We start from the raw sequence: 21,662 nt of genomic DNA, 5'->3' as shown, positions 1-21,662 counted from the left end.
GATAAGGGCTGTGAAGAAAATAAAAGAATATAATGTGATTAATAGACAGGGAGGGATATACTTTAAGTAGAATGGTCAGGAAAGGGATTTCTGAAGAGTAGTATTTGATGTAAGACTCAAAGTATGAGAAGAAAGGCGGCACGTGAAGGAGTAGGTGCAGTGGGGAGCAGACTAGAGTGTAAGGAACAAGAGAGAGGTACTTAGAAGTCCATTCGAGAGAAGAAAGTTTGAAACTTTTTCCGTTTGAGGGATTTGAAATCCTTTATATTGAGTTGTTAATGACAAATATTCAGCTGAAAATATTACTACTCTTTTTTTTAATGTAAAATGGATATTTTTTATTTATTTGTACTTATAAATGAATCAGCCAAACTGGTACTATTATGATGTGGCAAAATACAAAACATCTTTCTACAAATACTAGAGTGATGAACAAATTAGAGGTTGTAGTAAAATAGCAAAAACGGCAGAGGAAGTCTGTAAAGCACATTGTAGCTTAACCCTTCACCTTAACACAACTGAGGTTCTTAACAAGTAAAGCCTACCCATCCCAGAAAATATGAACAATCCTTCGTCACATAGCTTTGTATTTTTTAGGTTCTAGATCCTAAAGCTATCCAAAAAATAGTATTATAATCTAGTTATCTATAGCCAGACATCTTTTATCATGTTGTCCGTAGAAGCCCATGCTTCTGAAACCTCTTTGATTAGATTCCAATCATACCCCCCCCCAAACTGACACAAAAGGCATAATGAAAAGCAGCTTATCAAGTCAGATAGATACATAATCCTAAAAGAAAAATTCTAGAGAATACAGTCACTGCTCAAATTGAGACTGAATAATACAGCCATCATTACAAATCTTCAGGCTGTATGTTCATAGAATAATTTGGGAATAAATTCATGATTTGCTGCTGGGAACTGAAATACTTAGCCATTTGCTGTATTAGGGTATAGCTTTCCCCAGCATTTTCCAAGGTAGCCTCCAAATCACTGACCGGAGAATTTTGCTGAAACTGGATCTGGGGCTGCAGGAATTCCTCAACATAGTTGTTGAACTGATTGTTCCAAGTCTGGTTATTCCAGGCTTGAGGACACCAGGTCTGACTGTTCCAGGGGTGGTTGCTCCAAGGCTGACTGTTCCAGCTCTGGTTGCTCCAAGTTGGGTTATTCCAGGTCTGGTTACCCTACATGGGCAGGTTTGTGGAAGAGTTCACCAGGCATCCCTGGTGGTAGGAATAGAAGCCTGGGTATTCTGTAATCGCTGGGCCCTGAGTCACACTGTTGCTATTCCTTGGCCAGTTGTTTTTCTGCCACCTCTTACATTTCATTCTCTGGTTCTGGAACCAGGTCTTAACCTGTTTGTAGCTAAGGTTGAGGATGTTGGAAAGTTCTTGCATCTGCTGGAGGCTGAGGTATTTCTGCCTCTGAAATCTGTCATTGAGCACACACAGCTGGGTCTGAGAGAGCACGGTTCTGATCTTCTGTTTCTTGACCGGGACCTTCTCTTCCTTCTCTGTGCTCTTCTCGGCAGACGTGGGCTGTAGTTTTCCTCTGGGGCTTGTGGAAGAATCAGGACTGTCCTGAATAAGCACATCCATGGAGGAAGGAAGAGGAGAGACTGTCTCCGTGTCGAGGGCCTCAGCAGGTGACATTTGCAAAGATGCATAATTTTCTTCAGGCCCATAAATCTCAGGCATTGGTGAAGATTCGCTAGAATCAGATGCTTCGTGGCCAGGCAGGCTTTGGGGACAATCTGGGTCCATACTCATGTTGTTGAAGGAGAGGGAAAAACCAAAAACCAAAACCCAAATAGCTAGATGGTAGGAAAAGTCCAGGCTTAAGAATCTAAGTAGAAGAGCTTAGAGAAAGGTGAAGATCTCCAGGTGTAAAAGTATTTAAAAAAATGGGATGGAGCAAGTCACCTGTGCTATAACAGGAGCCAACCAGCCCAGTCTAGGAAAATCAAAATATTACTACTCTTAAGTAAAACTGGAAAAACAAATACTTTCTCCTCCTTTGTTATCTGCCCCACTAAACCCCACCCCAAACCCCTAGGACTTGGGAAGGGAGTTGGAGCCTCCTCATGTCTTTGATCTTTATTTACTTCACTTAGTCACACTTCTCAATGCAAAAGCCCATTGCCACCCACGTCATCAGTAACTATACTCACAGGGAGGCCTCAAGGGAGTGTTTTCTGTTGTTTTGCTTGTGTTTTTGTGTTGACAAATATCAAGTAAAGAACTAAGTTTAGGGAATGGCTGCAAGTCAGTAGAAAATAAGAATTTAGGGACTTCCTAGGTGGCACAGTGGGTAAGAATCCGCCTGCCAACGCAGCGGACACGGGTTCGATCCCTGCCCCAGGAAGATACCACGTGCCGCGGAGCAACTAAGCTCATGTGCCACAACTATTGAGCCTGCGCTCTAGCGCCCGTGAGTTGCAACTATTGAGCCCATGTGCCACAACTACTGAAGCCCACGTGCCTGGAGCCCATGCTCTGCAACAAGAGAGGCCACCGCAATGAGAAGCCTGCGCACCAAAAGGAAGAGTAGCCCTCGCTCACCACAAGTAGAGAAAGCCCGTGTGCAGTAACGAAGACACAACACAGCCAATAAAAAAATTTTTAAAAATTAATTAATTAATTAAAAAAAAGAAGAAGAATTCAGTGAAAGCTGGATGAGGCAGCTGGAAGTTACCATGAGACTCCTCAGTCTTTCTCTCCCACTTGATAAATTTGGGTTCCATGCTATCACTGTTATAATCATTCATTACCTTTGAACTATGTGGGAAATTGTATTATCTTCATTAGAGGGGCCGAAGAAGATTTGTAAGACTTGATTTTAAGCTAATTGAGGACAAGGATTACATATCTTTGTAGCTTTATATTTTATTAATTAAAAATTAAAAAAAATAGAAGATATAACTTGACAAGCTTAATAAAATTAAAGAAAGCATTAGATCTGCTTCTGAAATACTGATAAAAAATACTTAAATTGAATCACTGAATAAAACCTAGCAATTTTTTTTACAATTCATGAGCATGTTGTTAAAATGCACTTCCCAAGGTCAAAACCACCCACTTTGTGCAAAGGTCTAATTTATTCATTTATTTTTAAAGTTAGATAATTTTTTCAAAAGGAGCCCTATGCATTGTACAGAAAATGAAAATCGAATGAAAAATACCAAAGCATATTAAAAACTATAAAATATTACATAAAAATAAAGTATTATTATTTTATGTTTGTGCTAGTATTTAGAGGCCAGCGTGATTTTCTTTGTGCAAAGGTCTTGATGTCAGCAATTCCTGTCAAGGCCATGTGGGTAGCGTGGAAGAACTTATCTACTGCCTCTTGCATTGAGCACTGTGGGCTGCTTATAATATATTTTAGGTTTTGCAGTTATTTTTCAGGGCATCCGTATACACAAGATTCATTTTAAATCCTTTAACACATTTTCCTCATATGGATGTTACTGTTAAAGTCCCTTGTGAGAACATGTGTTGGTTATGTTAGAATAAGACTTAAAGTAACAAATTGACTTCCTTTCAAATGCTTCAGAAAATTTTAACCCTCAGGAATAAATCCCTAATTAGGTGAATGAAAACTGAGATCTGGATAAGTCTTAGAGAGTAAGTGAAAATAGATCAAGGGAAGTTTTCTAGCAGAGATCTCCCTCTGGAGACCCATCCTAGGAGAGTGGGGCCTGGCCGGATGGGAGGTTGTCAGGAAACCACCATTCTCTTCTTACAGTTTTCTGTGTTACCTGCCACCATGTGGTGGCTTTGCATAAGTAAAGGGATTCTTAGATGGGGCATGAAGGGAAGCAGGCATCGAGCCAGTAATTCTGGGAAGGAGAGTGTAGAAATAAATGTAGGATTGCCTGTTTGTAAGGAGAGATTTGGAGAAGGATGTAACTATGGCTATTGCAAGCAAGGGCAAAGACTTAGCTCATTCAAAATATATTTGCTTTCCTAGACCTGAAAGATATCGTTAAGTCAGACTCCTTCTCTACTCTTGCTTTGTCCCTCTGCAAACTGGATTCTCCTTGACCTACTCCAGTGTATGCTTCTGAATTCATAGTATACTTTTGTATGTATAATTTCTCGTGCATTATCTCATTCTATCCTTATAATAGCTATATGGAGCAGGGAGTATCATCAGTTTATAAATCAGGAAGTAAGGCTCAGAAGGCTTATGGGTGTATTTTGAATGTCTTTCGTAAGTCACAAGTTTGGGTCATTTGTTTTAAACCTCATAAGTGATTCATCATATGCTCTTTGTTAGCCGACACATCTCTTCACGATCAGGATCTTCTTTCCTTCTCAAGTCTTGTATCTTATCACCGTCTCATTTTGAGAGCTGTAGTTCAGTCATGCTGAACATCTTCCAGGTCCTCACTTTTGTCCAGCTCCTCTCACTTCTGAGTATTTACTTCTGAGTGTTCTTAGCTTCTGCCTTTAACATTTTGGCCGCCATTTTGTGTAATTAACTCAATCTTCACGTTTCATCGCGTTTGTCATCACATCCAGGGAACCTTTATTGGCCAGCCCCCTCAGTAGTCCCCTCCATAGGGCCTTGCTCGCCCTCCATCCTCATGATGTTCTGTTTAGTAATGTTATCACCTGCTGGTCTGTGAACTATGGGAGACAGAAGATCCTGTTTTATTCAGTATCTGGCTTGTAGTAGGTGCTAAATATTTATTCTTTTGACTGACGAATCGAAAGGAGGAATGACTAAATGGGTGAATATTTTTATTCAAATATACTCTTTCTTCCAGCCAGTTTCCAAGTCATCCTTATTATTTTCTCAAATGTTTTAGCATACTAAGAATAATGGTTATTTTGACTTAAAGGTCTGTGCTACCTTTATAAATATGAAGCCTTTTTAGTCACTCTGTAGCCTTCTGAGAGTAATGGGAAGACCAGACATCACTTTGAGTGAGGAAACAGAGTAACTGAAAAAAATCCCACTTTGCAACATTTCTCCTTCCACTGTTTCCCACCACCTACTTTTTGGCCTTGAATTTCAATAGGTTCTATTTTTAGTCCATCCATCAATATTTGTGAATATTTTCTCTGAGTGACTTGTTACCTATACAGAGCTAACTCATAGGTCAAAATAACAATAAAAATGCAAATTTGTATGTTTCCAATTATGCAGAAAAGATAATTTAAATTCTTGGTCTGAACATATTGGAATCTTAGACCTTGCTGAAATCAATTCCCTTGAGATTTTCCATCCATACAATTAGTAATGTGTTCTTGCAAGTCTTTCTTAGATTTTGCAGCCCTGACTTTGAAAGCTTGAGCATACGCTAGTAGGGATTTTTAATCCAAAGGAATAAAAGCTTCTCAAAGGCTCTCTTCCTTGAACTATGTCCCAATTTTCCATCAGTGAACTACATAAAATCTTGCCATATGTTCCTCTTCACATTGATACATCTGAATAGAGTGAGATATTTATAAAATGATCTAGGTATACTCACTGACTGATAAAAGACGTTAGTTTTTGAATACTCAGATAACTCAGTATCTGGCATTGTTTGATTTACATAGACAAGTGAAATGTGGTTAAAACAAACCTATAAAAAATTTTTTTTTGGCATGAAGAAGGTCTGAGGAGCAGCTGGCTACCAGCTGGAGCCACATATTGTTTTATTGAAGTGGAATTGGGCCCTTAACAAGCTTAATTATAACAAGACTTCACCTGCATCACAGAACCGGTTACATTACCCCCCACCCCCCCCTTTTCTTTTTTTAACACATTTCTGGTTGTCTGGAAGCCTGTTTTTAATATTTCCACCCAGACCACATTTGATCTGAAAGCTTTATAGTGATACTCTTGATTTAGTTACCATGGCATAAAAGGGTAAATTAAATCTAGCTACTTTTGTGTAGGTCAGATCAGGAATGAGGTGAGGGAACTTGAAGATGATGGTGTTATCTGTAAACCTGATTTAAGTGATAGATCTGGCTAGATCTTCTTTTTCAAGAAACTGTTGAGAGAACCATGTGTTCATATCATTAGTCCATGTGTCCCGAGGATTTACCTTTATTTTGCTTTATGATTCTCTTAAGCATATTTTATAATGTAAGCCTCACATTTGATTGTAAGCACTTCTAAGTACTTCCTAATGTAGCTGATGTAGCTCCCAGCACACAACTGGACACTTCAAAGATAGCTTCAATGGCTTGATTTACTGGAAGTCTATATGGATTTGCAAAAAAGATTACTGATCACATATTTAAATATTACATGACAAACTCGATTTTTTCTTTTAGCATGAATTGCTAAACGATGATTAACAGTTGCTAATTCCTTTTATCATGAACAAATGATTAACATCTTTAAGATGACGACTTGGGGAAAGGTTTAGAGAGAGATTTAAAATTGCCTTTCAAACATGAAGAGAAAAAAGTGATGAGAATCTCTAATTGGTGACAACAGTAATAATAATACAATGTGAAAACATTGGTAAAAAGTAATAATCCCTTGTCACTTTTTGTGCTAAAAGATTTTTAGATCCTGGGCAGCCTGGAAAGGCGCAAGACCTACATGAATAAATTAAATGTTAGCATGAAATAAGTGGGTTGACCCTTTTGGGTATATGTTTATAGATTTCTTGTCCTCAATAAGGTAACTACATTTCTATTTGCCTGTAACTCTTGGGATTACAGATATTTATAGGTGTTGGAAATGGAATTGGCTCAATCTAACAACAATATTGCAATAAGCAGGGTTTCCTAAACTGAAAATTGGATGAAAGAATCATCTATGATATTTACTATGTATCCAATTTTAGGAGGTTTAGCTGATGCACCATATTCCACGAGAGACAGGGAAATGCCATGGCTTTCAACAAAGCAAATGCCACACTTTGAACAATTTTATGAAGGAACATCGTCCTTGTAATAGAAGAAAAGAAACTGTTTCTTATAATTATTATATGTATTTTATTAAGTCTGTCTCAAATATTTTAATGGTTAAATTCAATTTCCCTCAAGCCCCGAGATTCAGACTCAAACATTATCTCTTCTTTGAAACTTCCTCTGACTTTCCTTCCTCCTCCCCTCCACCCTTCCCTTCCAGGAGGATTATATCTTCTTCATCTCTGCTAACAGTGCATTCCTCTTCTCTTATAGCACTTCTCAAATTGCATTGTAATTATTTGTTTACATGTCTGTCTCCCTCACCAGACTGTGAGCTCTTCAAAAACTGAGACAGCGTTTTATTTAATTCACTTGGTATACCCACAGCCTGTCAGTGTCTGGCACATGATAGGCAAATAATAAATGCTGAAAGAAAAAAGGGGGAGGAGGGATTAATGAGCAAATGTAAATTTTCGTCATCTCTGATTTATTTGGCAGTCATATCACGGAGTGCAAAAAGCAACGCCCATCTTATTACTTCTTCAATGTCATGTAGTCTTTTCTTGAAAACTGCAGTGTTTAACAGTCTTCTCAACTCATCTTGCACAATTCCATGATAGTGATAACAACACTGTAATCAAAGCTTGAATACTACCAAATCGCACTGTGTTGCAATCTTGTAATCTACAGATGTGGTTTTGGGTTTCAATTATAATTCTCTCATTTTTAAAAAAGGAATTGATGTCTGGTTGATTGTATAAAACAATAACTCATGGTTAGAATTCTAAAATTCATTTGTATTTACAAATAGTTTAAATTAGAATTTATTCTTAGGAAAAAATAATAGAGGGTCTGTTGAGTCATTGAGGTGATCAAGCACACTTATTGGTAAATGATACACTCTCTCAAAGACCAAGATTAGCACTCACAGTGGGTGAATAAGTAGGATGGTAACTGAAAAGCCTGCTGGGTATGAAGTTCATCTTCTGAGCAAATGTTTTAGTTTTATTAAAAAAGAAAATGCATTCCACCCAGATTTTCCTGTTATTATGTAAATGTATGTGTACTTAAGAGAAATTTAATTATTCTATTTCATTCATTTACACTGGAGTCATTAAAAGGATATTTGATAATGGATAAGAGGGGCCTCTTTCTTGGCTTTACCCTTTATTATTTTAAACGCCCTAAGACATTTTTTTCCTGACATTCAACAAACTTAACCAGTTATGTGATCTGACTATACAGTTGCCGCCAATACCAATTTTGATTGAAGAAATGAAAAAATTTCATTCACTATCTTTAGTAAATGATGTCTGATAGGTTGTATTGTTAATTTATAAACAGACTTATGGAAAATTAAACAATACAAAAAATTACTACATATTCTTTAAGAACAGGGGCTATGATTTATTCATGATTATATTTTCAGGGTCTAGCAGAATGCCTGGAACAAAACAGACACTCAATAAATATTGAATATGGATTAATTGATAAACGCATCAACAAGTATTATAAGATAAAATTTGTTTAGTGATGAAATCAGCAGAGAGGAATGCAAAGATCATTTTTGTATTTGAAGCATGTGAGGAATTTCAATAATTGTGGGAGGACTGCAGAGAGAGAAACCTCGATTTATATGCGATGCATATTTTGTGCCCTGGAGAGAAAACAGGAGGGTTTGGTCTTACTTAAGAAGAAGAAAGCAGAGATTTCATTAAAATGACAGAGTTTTTGATTAGCCAATACTGGTACTAGTAAGAGTTTGGGATGGGAAGTTGAGAAATTGTTTATTCGTTTCCTTTTACTGAATATTTCTAAATTGACCAACACAAAGTGGTCAGTAGGGAAGGGGCAACAGTTTTCATATTCCCTGAATAAGCAATTTTCCCCCTCTGGGCTAGAATTTTTAAACTTTAGAACTATTGTACACACTGCTATATTTAAAATAGATAACCAACAAGGACCTATCGTACAGCACAGGAAACTCTGCTCAGTATTCTGCAATAACCCAAATGGGAAAAGAATTTGAAAAAGCATAGATACGTGTATATGTAGACGTATGTTCACTTTACTGTACACCTGAAACTAACACATCATAGTTAATCAACTATGCTCCAGTATAAAATAAAAATTAAAAAAAATAAATGTGGAATATAGTATAGAGAAAATTGGAAACAAACAAAGAAACGAAACTATTGACTGGGAGGGAGTCTGGTTCCAGAGCATCCTTTAGAGTGACTCACGACGTCATTGAGTAGGCATTTATTTTTATTGTTATCTAAAAATTTAAGACAATGAGTTAAGCTTTGCTCATTCTTTGATTTTTTTTTCTTTTGTAAATTTGTTGAGTATAACATACATACAGAAAAATGAACAATGATAGGTATACCGTTGGATTAATTTCATAAAGTGAACGCACTCAGGTAATCAACACAGATCAAGAACTAGGCATCAGCAGCAACACAGAAGGCCCACCTTCTACCTCCTGCCTGTGACTACCTCTCAACAAAAAGCTCTTTCTTGACTTCTAATACCATATACTAATTTTGCCTTTTAAAACATTTTAAGTAAAGAGAATCTTTTTTGTGTATTATTTTGTATCTGGCATTTTTCTTTTCATCAGTATGTTTGTAAGATTCATCTCTATTGTTACATGTATGTGTGGTGCATTCATTTTCACAGTGTTGCCTGTTACCTCATTATATGAGTGTATCACAGTCTATCTATTCTGCTATTGGTGAACGTTTGGGTTTTGTTGTTGTCAATTTTTGGCTCGCACAAATAGTGCTGCAATAAATAATATTATCCTCCAACATTTTGGTTGGTTACATACTTAGCAGTACAACTCCTCTTTTTTAGGGTATGAATATATTAGGCTTTAACAGATAGTACTAAATAGTTTTCCAAAGTGGTTGTCCCAGTTTATACTCCCAACAGCTATTCTGTGAGTTCCAGTTGCTCCATACCGTCACTAACACATGATCTAGTTAATTTTTCACAGCAGTTCTTTTGTGTGTAGCGACACTGCACTGTGGTTTTAATTTCTACTTCCCTCATAACTAATGACTTTTAGCGTTATTTAAAATGCTTAATGACCATTTAGATATTCTTTTCTAGTTTAAGTTTTTGTTGGTGGTGGTGGTGCTTGTTTTTTTTGTTTGTTTTGTTTTGTTTTTGTTTTTTGAGAATTTGTTACACTGGTCTTTTGCTGATATATGTGTTACAAACCTCTTCTCCAACTCTGTGGCTTGTCTTTTCACTCTCTTAATGGCGAAGCACTATTAATTTGTCTTAGGGAACAACATTGGCATCCTCCCTGTACATGCATGTCAGATGGTCACTTATCTTGTACAGAAAGTGTGTGTGTGGAGAGAAGGTTGGGAGGGGAGCTGGAGGGTGTGCTTAACTGCAATGCACGTTCTTGACCTTTCCTTTCAAGATATTGTTATGTGTTATAGTTTAATATGTGCATGATTGAATAAATTGAATGATTGTTATCCAGTTTTTACCAAACTAATCTTCACAAAAATGGATAAATATCTATAAAATATTCTTGCAAAGCAAATTTAAATCGAAAATCATGTTAACAGAGTGAGCATTCGGGCACTACAAGGCAATGATTGATCTGAAGTTCTTTTCCAAATGTGAGCTATTTCCCAGGTAGATAAAGAAAATGACAACTTGTAAAAAAATAGTAAGGCAGTAAAAATAGAAACTAGTAAAAAAATAGAATTGTCAGAAAGCCAAAGTAAAGATTTATGTCCACATTAGTCAACAATGAGCCTTGTCCTAATACAGTATTCCTTGATATACTAAACTATAAAGACACCATGATTAGCAAAACATTAAGTATGTTAGTTTCATCTTCGTCTCATCCTTTAAAATTTTCTAGTTTGTGCATATTACACACATAATTTATAAATAAATTAATATACATCTACTGGGGTCATTATCGAAATAGTTTGAAGCACTCTTTTAGAAAATATTTAAAATACTGATTTAAAAACTAGATAGAAGTTTACCATGCAAACCTCCAGGAACTTTTGAAATGGAAATTTATAAGGCATTTTTTTTTAACCATTGTTTAGACCTGGCTATTTGAAAAGCAAGGCAGAGAGCTCACAGTGCATGTAGGGGAGGGGAGGTGCCCAGAACAGAATTCTGATAAGTTTGTAAGTCATAGAAGCCATTGTTCTGAACTCTCCAGTGCTCACTAAAAGCTGTCCTGAATATCCTCCTATTCTCAGGTAAGGGCTGATTCCCGCGAAAGAAATATGCCTGCCAAAGATGGGAGATTTCACTTTGGAATGTGAGATTCAGAGCCTGAGCCTGGATGTCAGGCAACATCCAGCCATGTTTCCACTATGGCAGGAAATCAACTCGTAGACGCTGCTGCTGCACAGAGGCAGGTGGAGCTTCTCGGGGAGATGTCAGCTTCTCCAAGGCCACCATAAAGACTTATGTAAGCTTAGATGGATAAGCACTTCTTTTCTCCTGAAAAGTCTACGTATAAATCTAAAAATGAGTACTGTAAAAAGAAAAACATAATGGAGATAATTTTTTCCTTTTCCTTACAGATTCTGTAAGTTTTGGTGAAACTGGGCAAACAATTTTATTTGTGGGTATTCATTACAAATGTCTCCTTTCATCTGAAGAATGAAAATAGCCTCAAGAATCACCTCATACATCCTGCCTGTTGTTGGCAGGCCTGAGAGAAGCCACCCTGGGTGGATGCGTCTTCAGGCTCTCCAGGAGAGGGACTTCCAGATGCTGTCAACAACCCACTGCAGTTGATTTTGGCTGCACACGTGGTGGACATTTTTCTTTCGGCCGAGCCTAGCTCACATCATTTACTTGGAATGATATGTCCTCCCCTCACTCCCATCCCAAAGGCTGTGAACACTTGGGAAAAAAAAAATGCTGTGGAAATGTGAAGCATTATTTTAGGAACCAAATCTCTGTAGCTTCGAAGCTTTTGCTAAGCCCTGCATCTATAGGCGACATAGCTGCCACATCTGTTTCTGTGTGTGGGAGGCACACTATTTATCATTCGAGATGAGTCATCTCGTAAAGGAACATAATCTACTTGAGCTTTTGTGTTTAAACTGCTCTCTGGTAGAGTGAGATGTAGTATTGAAGCTTTAAGTATTACATATCTAGGCCCCTTGGTAGCACCCTGCCAAGAGCAACAATAGCTACAGAGGAGAAAAATCTCCTTCCTTTCATTTCCTCTCAGTCTGTCTTTTCAATGATATTATTGCCGAGACAAGGCAGTGAGGATCCTCAGGGGTGCGACCATGAAAGACCAAGCCATCCCACACCTGTTCTGGAATTAGAGCTGAATTTGGCAAGGCAAGAAGACACAAAAGCAGGGGATAAAAAGAACCAGAATGTGACAAAACACCACTAAAATATCTCCAACCAATCATTAAAGATCCACAGTAGTTGAAATCAGGGATTTAAGTCTGGCTCTCAGACAGGGTCTTCAGTACATAACTGTGGGTACATACTGATTCCCTAGATTTTCCTTTGGTTTCCCAAAGTCTAAACAAAAACAGTTTCTTTAACCTTCTTTGCAGTTCTACCTTGGGGGCTCTCATAAAATTCTTTTTCATTATAGATCATTCATTTGTGTGACGAAAATTATTTTCTTTGACTCTAAAATGTTTGTAAGGTATTTCAGTTGCTGTTGATAAATTGTATGCATGAGGTACGCACATCTTTCAAAAGAAAACATGTAGCTTGATAACGTTCTGAAGTGGAATATCCACTTTTCCCTTCTGTACAGTATGTCTTAGGTTTGTCTACTGTGTCCTGATACTTGGGTAAAAATCCTCACCTGGACCAACATAGCTGTATGACCTAAGTCATGAATCAGTTAGCACTGGGTCTATAAGTAGAACAGAGCCCATAATACTGTCCCACATATTAACTCATTGTTTTACCTCCAGCCCCTACCTTCACATCTTGCTCAAAAAGAGAAAGACGTAACCCAAATGATAATCATGTCTGCTGCTCTTTAGAGAGAGTTATGCAGTCTGTATATAGATACAGGATTTAGCTGACCCCTGGTTATTGTATTTTTTGTCAATAAAATTGAGTGTTAAGGGGGTCTAGGTCATGGGTTCAATCCCCACTGATGTCCCGTTATCTTTAACAACGTGGAGATAACCTTTTCCATGGCCTGTCTTTATGATGAGGTAATTGTGTGACTCTGTCTCGTTGATTTGAGAGTCATAGGAATGTTCTCTTTCTATTGCATTCCAAGAAAGGTCTAAGCAACATTGTCTTTATTCTTGTTCCTGGCAGCCTCATCTTACTCTTTCCTTTGGGTTTAGATAATAGAATTCCTCTTAAAGTGTAAACATAATTTAGAACCCATCAAATATTCATACCCCACCAACCCTCAAATTTTCCCAAAGGATTCTTTCCCATCATACAGAAATGTGAGGCAATGTGACTCTGGAGAAGTCAGCTGTGGTGAAGGGCAAGAGGGCAGGAACAAATATCATATAGTCTCTAAGGAGAAACAGTGGTTATCTTATGGGGCCCAGAGAAACAGTGGGGACTTGGTTTTTCTGATTACAGAAAGATACAGATAATACAAGACAGAGCACAGAAGAGCGCCAAGGGGAAAGATGCCCAGTTCTGCTCTCTTTCCCTTTAGTCCGTGAGTCTTGTCAGTGGGTGGTGCTGGCTGGAAAGAGGCCCCAGGAAGGGATATGGGTGGCTCAGAGAGTATCACCACAGTGGAGAAACACTGAAAGATGCTTGACTGTAGGTCAAGACACTTAAGATGAAAGTGTTTAGAATGCAATATCACACATATTATAGATTGTATAATACACCCATCCTGGTTCCTAGAGCATAATAAATATTCAGTGAAAGTCCTCCTTTTCCTCCTCCCCCTGCTTCTCATTATTTTTACTGCCATTTTGTTACTTAGTCTCATTACTTCCTCCTGCCTTTACTTCCTGCTGCAACTATATAGGTCTTACTGAACCATTAAGGTCATTTCTCTAGTATTTAAGTTCTATCTCCTTCACTGAGCTTTCTCTAATCTTAACCTACACTGACCTCTCATTTTGGTTTTAATACTTAGTTGCCCGCTGTCTTCCATTGTTCCTTGTTATTTCAAGTATCACTTAATCTTGTCAGCTGAGCAAGGGGAGAGATACTTTGAAGGTTGAAACTATATCCCTATTTATTTCTCTGTATTCACCAGGATAATTATAAAAGTGTTGAGCCTATAGAATCCCTAGATAACTGTTTTTCAAATAAATTCTTGGAATTTAATAAATACTGTTTGATTGACTGTTTTCCCTCTGCATGATCAGAAAAGTATATACGTTACTGTACTGTGACGGAAAGGAAGAAGTTGATTTATTCATGCTTACAATTTACTTGGCAAGCTTATATTTATGTCCTGCCAGGTTGAAATCTATCCTTTACTCACAGTTCTGGCCAAAACAAACAAAAACAAATGAACAAAGAAAAGTCCCCCAAAGAGGAAAAAAACACAAACAACATCAAGAAAAAACCCTCAAAAACATAGTAAGAAAAACACACCAAAAAAATTCAAAAATTCATGAAATGAATAAAAATAATACGTGTATAAGGTCAACATAGATAATTGAGTACGGATTACTACTGGGAAAGAATGACTTTGTCAAGCTTGTGTTTATTATCCTGGAACTGAAACAAATATTTGAAACGAATTAATAATGGATAGAGCTACATCTGATTTTCTTCCACATAATCTACTTTAGATCAAGAGTACTTTGTGGCAAGAACATGAAATCGGTTGAGACCAGCTGACCTCTGTAAAGAATTGTGACTGGTTAACTTCACAGTTCACTTCATTTTGTATTTGAGACATGAAAGAAAAATCTTACAGTCTCCATCTGCTGAATTACCCCTTTCCCTTCCTTCAAAGGCCATACAAATACAACCTCTACCACAAAGCCCTAGAGTGGAAGATGCATGCAAATAACCTACTCTGTCATATCCAAGCAGTGAAACAGCCATTTTAACTCCTGATTAATTCAAGCAAACAAGAAGAAAGTACAGCTATATATGATTAAATATGTAGCAGGATCTTTTTTTTCTTTTTTCCTTTGCTTTAAAATATTTTTTTTTTTCTGACTGCTCTCATAGATTGTCAGATCAGCTTGAAATTAATTATGTGATAAGGAGGTGACTAATTTTTTTTTTTTTTTTCTGGTCTGGGTTAAGGACATAAACTCCACAAGGTATCTTCTAAGATATGCTAAAACATATCCAGACAGATTCTTTTTTAATTATAGCTTCTCTTTGGTTAAAACACTTGGTAGCAGAATTCTTCCAAGTACTGGTATAGCCATAGCGCTCTTGCAAGTTGAGTAGTACAGACATCTCCAAAGCTGAAAAAAGGACTGCGAAGGGAGCCCTTTCTTTCTCCATCTGGTCCTGTTCCTCAATGATTCCCAGACAGGCCATAGCTGCAACATCAACCCCAGTATATTCCAAATAGTTGGCTAAATGAGATAGTCTATGGAACCTCTACCACAAAGACATTCCATTCACAAGGTAGAGTTTGGGCTTGGCATTGTGCAATGTACTTTTATGTCTGCATCTGTGCCTACTTCTTTGCATTGTGAACTTGAACTATTCTTCCTGTAACTGTCCCGCTCCCTTTTCCCTAGTGGAATGTGCCTACCTCTTCTCTCTGTAAGACAAAATTATCTTTTTTCATGCCTGTTTTTCATCTAATGTAAACATTGATCTCTCACAAAGAATCTTAGTTTCCATTATCATTTTCCCTGGAGATCTTACCTCCCAGTGGCCTTGATCAGGTGGCTTGTATGAGAATTGGTTTTCCTTTGTACACCATTTCCTGATCAATGAACCAGCTGTGTGAGCAAATATGGTGTAAACTAAAGAGAGGAACATTATATTTTATTTTACTTTATTTTTACATGTTTCTACTTTCACATGATAACATAACAGTTGGAGTGGAAGGAACTTGCCATTTGAAGTACCTCCTATTTTTATCACTTTAAGGCCATTATTTCCCTCTATGTGACCTTCCTTAAAACATCACTGCAATTTTCCACCACACCCTGCAATTTATTTCAGGTTATATTAATGGTTTGGCACAAAACTTCCCTTTCCATGTACTCCCCAAAATCTTCTTCACTAACTTCTAAACTTACACTTTTGACCCTGAAGTTTCCTTGATCTGATTCCTTCCATTCCTGACTCTATGAACCTGTAGTTCCTTTCTTCCTGAGTCATACAGCCTGAACTTTATCAGCCTAAGTCAACATTTTTCTTTCTGAGATCTTTAATTCAGCACTTACCTGTTTCAACCAGTTTTTTACCTGCCTCTTTCCCCACTTAATCCAACATTTATTCTCTGTTCTCTTTGGCACCGGTACATGCTCAAATGGTGACTCTTGTCTCTCCTTTCTGAGCCAGCCTTGTATCCTCAGCCAACTTTTTCAGTTGGCCTCTCTGCTTCTTCTTTTATGCCCAATCAACAACTCTCAACCCTGGATAACTCCCACCAGTTGCTTTCCCTGCCTTTTTAATTTAATTTAATTTTTGGGTCTACAGAATGTTTCCAATGTTCCCTAACATTGAAAATTTGCATCTTAATTCAGCTTTAGCAACCAAATTAGAAATATTGTTTCCTTTCATCTCCCAACACCATCATGAAACCCCACTTAATTTTAGGGAGAAAAACACATCAGGCTTGCCTACTTTTGCCAGCTCTAATTTTTATTCCCTTATGTCCCTTTCTCCTTCACTTTTCTCCAATTTAAACTTCACCTCTCTCTCAATATTCTGGACTTGAAACTCAACCAGTGTCTCCAGGATATTAGTATCACAAGTATCTACTTTTTCTCTAACATCTTCACTCTGTCCCAATCGGTAGACACATACATTTTAAATAAAAACAAAAGCAAAAGCAAAGCTCATTCATTCAGCAAATATTTATTGAACTGCTGCTCTCTTTAGGCACTTTTGCGGGCGTCTGGGATGCAAGGAAGTGAGATTCAATGTACAAAGACTTTTGTGTGCTTGCTATCTTTTCTATATACCAGTTAAATTCTTTACGTTCTTCAAAAACTTTTCAAATGTGGTGCTAAATTCACTTCCTCTCCTTTTATTCTAACCATTTCCTTAGAAGTAAATTACATCTGGCTTTGCTTCCATTGATACCATTCTCTCAAGGATTAAGATAAAATGATAGTTTTTTGTTTTATTAGAAGATCTCTTCTCTGTCCTCATTCTCTTTGTTCACTTCACTTTGCCTTATGTTCTATTTTCCACTATTGTGGCTCTCCTTTTATGTCTCAGACTTCTTATCTCCTCTCTGGTTGTCCTTTAAAATGTTGTCATAAATCCTATAATATTTTCTCTTTAGTTTCTCTATCAAGAAACAAAGATTTTAAAGATTTTCACTGTTATCCCTTTGTTCTGCCACTAAAAGTATATCTCATCTCTGGCCTGTACCTCCTCTGCAGCCCATATTTCAAATGGCCTATCCAGTGCTTCTATTCCCCTGCCACACCTCAAATTCAACATGATCACAGCTATGATATAGATCTGAGACACATTGAATTATGGAAGGACAGGAACACTAACTGGCAGGAGGGCGCACAGAAGGTTAACTTTTCTGAAGAGTCAGCCCCAGCAACATCAGTGGGAAATGTCCCACAGGCATGAGTTCAGTGGATATGGTCATTTCATGTGCAGTTCAGGCAAGGCCAAACCAGTAGGTCTAAAACATTATTAGCAGCATGGTGCCAGGGATTTTGGGAAAAGAGTAGAAGGGTAGGAAGCTGTTTATACTTAGCAAGCCCTCAATTCATAGTTGGATGTATGGAAAATATAGAACAAATATAGACAAATGGATAAGCAAGAGACGTGGAAGGCATTTTGGATGCAGTTATTAGGTAGAATTCCTGGGAGGGTCCGAGAATAAAAAACAGGTCATACAACAGACTACATACAGACTGATGGTCAAGGTGAAAACCTGGTTATATGGATGGTCATAATCAGATTCCGTGATGCTGGGAAGAAAGAGAAGGGATCAGAAGAAAGGCATCTTTTAGTTGAATGACAGCATGAGATACCGGGTTAGCTTTTGATACCTATACAGGAAGAGCCAAGTTGATGATAAATTTCCTGTGCTATTGCAATGCCTGTCTTATTGGACATCTCTTCAGTATTGACACTATCAACCAGTCACTGGATCTTTAGCCTCTACTGTGCTATCATCAATGAGGAGGCTCTTTTTTGACTCTTCTATATTTTCCTGAATATTTCTTCTTAGTCTTCCGTATGCACTACTCCTCTTTTTTGTACTCTCAGATCTTAGTTTTTCCTTGGATTCTGTCTTTGATCTTCTGACATTCTCTCCATCTTCACTTTCCTTGGATAAATTCATTAACTTTCTTGATTTTAACTACCACCATATCCTATTTTTTTTGCAATCCAGGTTTACAGTTCTGGCATCTCCCTTGAGCTTTAGACTTATATTTAACTACCATCCAGTTAAATCCATTTAGATGTCTTACTCATCATGTTCAAATACATGTTCAAAGCGGATCTGAATTTTGTCCCTCTCTCTAAACCCACTCTTTCTTCTGATGTTTCCTATATTAATTAATTGCAACATTATTCACTTATCACTCAAGCCAGAAATTTAGAGTCATCCTAAGCCACTTCTTCTCCCCACATAAAATCAACCAGCCAACCCTACCAATTTTATCTTATGATTATTTCTCAATCTCTTATACTCTCCTAGTTCAGTCCATCATAATTGTATACCTGGAATATTTCTCTAACCAAATCCCTGCTCTCCCTGATTGCTGACTGGCATCTCCACATTGCATTGACGTTTGAACAGTCTGGGTGCTGTACGTGAAATCCACATCTGGCCAGGTCACTTTCCTGTTTCTAACATTGCTATGGTTCTTTACTGTTTACTGAATCAGCCTAAGCTTCTTGGCACAGCTTAAAGACCCTTCGTGAACTGGCTCCTATCTGGGCTCTTAGCATCATCTCTTCTTGTACCTTACCTTACACTACTTGCCTAAAACTAACTCACGTTTTACTTTTATCCACTCCTCATTCCCCAAACATATACCTCCTCTTAAACTCATGATCTTTTTCTCCAATCTTCTAAACTAGAAAAGAGGTCAACAAATACTCCTTTACTTTTCTCATCATTAACTCAAAACGATTGCTGACCAAATTTGATTAATTTTATGTTATAAAGTATCTCCTAAATCTGGACCTTCCATTCTATTTCTTTTTTAACATTTCTTCTCTGAACTAGAAAAGCATCTTGAGACTACAAAGTTTAGCTTTGTTAGTATTTGATGGCCACATTCTGTGTTGTGGCTTTGGGTTTTCCTGAAAATATTTCTCAAATTATTAAACATTTATGGAGGAAAAGGACTTATTACAAGTATCTATATCTATCTATCTATCTATCTATCTATCTATCTATCTATCTATATCTATCATCTATCCATTCATCCATCCATCTATCTGTCTATCTACCTATCTATCTATAGAGAGAGATATATCACCACTGGGTCCAAAATGAGTACTTGATTAATACATAATTAGGATAAATTACATAGATAGATGGATAGATAGATGATAGATAATAAATACAGGTGGATAAATACATGGTCAGAATCACTGCCATATTCATGGGTAGAGCATAACATTTATTTCCCTATAAATTTATAAATAAATTTATTTCCCTATAAGTTTTTTTGGTGGCATAAGGGACTAGCATAACATAAGGAAAGAATATCTTTTTCTTTCTTCTAACAAAGAACCATGGCAAGTTTATTATAAAACAAAGGGAGATAGCAAAATGTTCATCTAAATCATCCCCATGTCATCCACACTCACCTCCTTGCCCACACTGTGTGAAATAGAAAGAATTTTGAAGTTATCTAGGCTTTTATGAAATAGATATGCAGCTGACCCCACAAAAGTTGGGAGGAAACTCAAGAGAATCTTTCTTACTGGAAACCTGGTGTTTCCTGTTTTTGATGTGACCAAAAATGCTGTTAAAAAAAATCAAGTTTCTGGGAAGTAGTTTCCATGAAACTTCTCTTACTTTCCTCTTTCCTCCTGCCAATTCCGGAAAAACAGCTCCAAATTCAAGTCTTAAATTGAGGCCCGATGAACAACTACATGCCTTTAATAATTCGATAGCTTCATAAATGGTCCCTAACTGCCATATATACTGTTAATGAGAATGGGAAACTTGGAAAGAGAGTGGAGAAGTGAGCCTGCTTTGAAATTGAAGATGGTCTAAAGATGCCCGCTGTTTCACAGTTTAAGTAGCAATTATAAAAAGCAACTACTTACAGTGTTCAGAAGAAAGGTCTCTGCTTACTTTGTGGGAAGCTACAGATAGTTTTCACTTTTCATCAGTTCATTTTGGGGGCCCTGCTTGTCACCATACCTCTTATTGGACATTGAATCATAAAGACTCATATTTCACTTTTCACCAACCAGAGCACTCATTTGGTGGCTTCCCCTCACATTCAACAGCTCATGAATAATCTGGATGTAACATGAGACCAGCCAGCCTTGGCCTTGCACCCATCCTCTGTAAGTTGCCTTTACAGCAAACACTGTGTCTAAAAGTGAAGATCGCTTTTAATGTTGGCAAGCTGATGATGGGGAAGAAAAAAGTGTCTGAGTTCTGAGAGAGGATAACCTTATCTTGAGTGTAAGTTTGTTTGGAATGTCAGTAGCCAGTCTGAACAAAGGAATTCCTTGTATGGTGAAGATGCCTTTTAAATATGTCTTTCCATTGAAGAACTGAATTGAAGACAGTAGTCTCTGGGAGAGAAAACAGAGTCAAACCACACTTTAGATCACTGGCGTTTACACTTAAGATTTTTATTTTTCCTAGCAACCCAAATGGCAGGTACATGCCATTTTGATTCAATTATCTGCTTTCAGCATTTTTCCCATACCACCAATTTTGGCGGTCTAGACAGTGTGATTGCTCTCTGGTAACCAGGCTTCTTTCTGGGAATTGATTTCTTTTGGATCATTGGAGAAGTCTCAGCAGACCTGGATAACTCTTCCCACACATTTCTTTTGCCAATATATTTCAATATCTATGAGGCCATAATAAATTAATACATCTGTATCATATTAATACTACATTAGAGCAATGCAGCCGTACCATGAGCCAACAGAAACATTGCTCACCCCCTAAGACTTTCACATGGCTCTGCAGGACCAAAACCATTACTGTCAACTCCAGCTTACAGACCTCATGTCTGTGTAAAGGCAAAATAGACAGTGTTCTTGGTGCCTCTGAGTTGTATAAACTGTCTTGTTATCAACACCAACACTGCTGTCCGGAGATAAGGAAAGCAGACACTCAGACTAGTTACTCTGTGAGCTCTGCCTGTTTTATAGCCCTAAGCATTCTCCTCTTTAGCGTTATTAGTTTGTCATGCTCTGCATAATTGTTCATAAATCATTGCTTAAATTGCTCATGACTCCAATGTTTCTTGCCAAAAAGTCTTTCACTGAATATTTGATAGATTTTCCAAAATAGTTTACTCATAAGATGCTTGGATTTCAAATTTTCAAAAAGATAGGAAAAATCATAAAGAGAAAAAAATTCAGGCTTTACATAACAGCCAAGTTTGCTGGATGCGATTTTTATTTTCCAAGGACATAACACAGACACATGAATCTTAGCTGGGCCCTTTCTTTCTAACCACACTCCTAAATATGTATCTCTTCTAT

General features: G+C 37.4%; 1 pseudogene; it reads right to left on the bottom strand.

Annotated features, from left to right (window-relative positions):
* Positions 1 to 854: 854 nt before the first annotated feature.
* On the bottom strand, positions 855 to 1,772 carry LOC130833486 (homeobox protein NANOG-like; annotated as a pseudogene).
* Between the last annotated feature and the right edge of the window lie 19,890 nt (positions 1,773 to 21,662).

Source organism: Hippopotamus amphibius, chromosome 12 (assembly GCF_030028045.1).
Source record: "Hippopotamus amphibius kiboko isolate mHipAmp2 chromosome 12, mHipAmp2.hap2, whole genome shotgun sequence".
NCBI classification, from domain to species: domain Eukaryota; kingdom Metazoa; phylum Chordata; class Mammalia; order Artiodactyla; family Hippopotamidae; genus Hippopotamus; species Hippopotamus amphibius.
Note: the sequence above shows the minus strand (reverse complement) of the source record. Positions and strands in the feature narration are given on the sequence as shown.